This window comes from Cololabis saira, chromosome 17, assembly GCF_033807715.1.
Source record: "Cololabis saira isolate AMF1-May2022 chromosome 17, fColSai1.1, whole genome shotgun sequence".
Classification (NCBI taxonomy): Eukaryota; Metazoa; Chordata; class Actinopteri; order Beloniformes; family Belonidae; genus Cololabis; species Cololabis saira.
The window spans coordinates 3,161,977-3,164,513 of NC_084603.1; positions in this window are offsets into that span (position 1 = coordinate 3,161,977).

The window sequence follows — 2,537 nt, forward strand, 5'->3', positions numbered from 1 at the left end:
CCAGGAATATTGTCTTATTTTTAGTTAAAATGTCGAATTTTTAGTCATTACCAGAAAAATAACTTGTTATTTGACAATTTTTACCTGTTTCAAGTAAATTTTCACTTGAAATAAGTAGAAAAATCTGCCAGTGGGACAAGATTTATCTTCTCATTACAAGCAAAAAAAAAACTGGCAGATTTTTCTACTTATTTTAAGTGAAAATCTACTTGAAACAGGTGAAAATTGTAGTTTTTTCCAGTGATGAGTCTTGTTTTAGGTGTAATGAGATTTATTGGACTAAAATTGAGACATTTTATAATATTCTTGTTAAGATTTTGAGTTTTTGCACCCCCATCAAACGTCATTCGTGGTGGTTATTAGGTTAATAAAGATGTAGTTGTGACCCATGCAGCGTATGTGACAACCGTAGGACTGTGTTGAGTTTCTCTAGAGGCCAGTATGGATCGACATGTGATGGCAGATTGATTGATTTATATATTTATTGGTTGGTACCCAACTGCAAGCGTGTGGAATGGAAAATCAGCCTTAGCATCTTAGCTCTAAACCAGGGGTCGGCAACCCGCGGCTCTTTAGCGCCGCCCTAGTGGCTCCTGGAGCTTTTTCAGAAATGTTTGACCTTTTTTTTCTTTTTTTCTTTCTTTTTTCCTTTTTCTTCTCTTTTTCTTCTCTTTTTCTTTTTTTTCTTTTTTTTCCTTTTTTTCCTTTTTTCTTTTTTTTTCTTTTTTTTTTCTTTTTTTTCTTCCTTTTTCCTTTCCTTTAATCTCGACATTTTGACTTTTTTTCTCAACATTTTGACTTTTTTCTCGACATTTCAACTTTTTTCTCAACATTTCGACTTTTTTGTCGAGATTTCAACTTTTTTCTCGACATTTCGACTTTCTTCTCGACATTTCGACTTTTTTGTTGACAATTTGACTTTTCTCAACATTTCAACTTTTTTCTCAAGATTATACTAATCTTGACATTTCAACTTTTTTCTCGAAATTTTGAATTTTTCCTCGACATTTCGACTTTTTTCTCAACATTTCAACTTTTTTCTCGAAATTTTGACTTTTTTCTCAACATTTCAACTTTTTTCTCAACATTTCGACTTTTTTATCGACATTTCAACTTTTTTCGCAAAATTATACTGCAACATTAATCTTGACATTTCGACTTTTTTCTTGAAATTTCAAAAGTTTTCTTGAAATTTCAACTTTTTTTTTCAACATTTCGACTTTTTTCTCAACATTTCGACTTTTGTCTCGACATTTAGACTTTTTTCTCAAGATTATACTGCAACATTAATCTTGACATTTCGACTTTTTTCTCGACATTTCAACTTTTTTCTCGACATTTCGACTTTTTTCTCGAAGTGCATAATGAAAAAAGAAATCTCCCCCAGTTATAACTAATATAGAAACATGCAGCATGTGTTGTCTTCATTCTAAGGCTTATACAAGACTTTTCATTTTTTGCGGCTCCAGACATGTTTTTTGTGTTTTTGGTCCAATATGGTTCTAAAACATTTTGAGTTGCCGACCCCTGCTCTAAACCGTGACAACGGTTGGATTCAGGAAAGAGATCCGATTTTCCGCTACCTGGTTTGTGCCGAGAGCAGTCACTGTGAAACGACGTGTGCTGGATTGATCCGTGCGAGGAGAAACCGCACGGTAATTAGCTGAGAGGAGACGAGATGGAGCAGCTCGGACGCTCAACCGAAACGTTCTCAACCTCCTGAGCTGTCGGCTACGAGTAGATGTGATGAATGGATTTCCATTGCTAATAAAGCCTTTTTTCACTGTGGATGTGAGCCACTGTTTGACCTTTGTTTTTTGTTTTTTTTTAACTAACAAAGAAGACCTGAACACCGGTTATAATATGATAGTAGATACTAAGGATACATCATAAATTAAATCTGCAAGCAGCGATGAACGGGCCCTCCACCCTCCACTTGCATGTAGATTCTTCAGAACTGGACATTTAGTGGATGAAACCACCCAGGACTCTCTATATCAAACCATTCAAAAGTTATGGCAGAAAGTAGGAACTATCAGATATCGACCAATCAGAAGAAGGGGCGGGGCTAATTCAGGCCAATGAAGGTAAAGTACTCAATACCGAGTCCAATGACACCACCCACATGTTTTTATCACAACATGTTCAAAAGTTATGGCAGAGAATAGGGACTATCAAATATCAACCAATCAGATGAAGGGGCGGGGCTAATTCGCACCGATTTTGTTCAAGGACTCAAAACCGATTCTGATGACACCACCCACGAGTCTTTATGTCAAACCATTCAAAAGTTATGGCAGAAAGTAGGAACTATCAAATATGAATATGCGCTCTTTGGCGTCTAGCGTCGCCACGGTAACGCTTTTGACTGAGAAAAGTAATGCGTGTCGTCACAGGATGGAAACGCACATTTTGATGTATAACACACCTGGGTGCACGTTACGGTTCGGGCCGTATTAACTGCCGAAGGAATGGCATAAATTGCGTCAAAATTACACGATTAATTCAAAATGGCCGACTTGCTGTTCGGTTTCTGC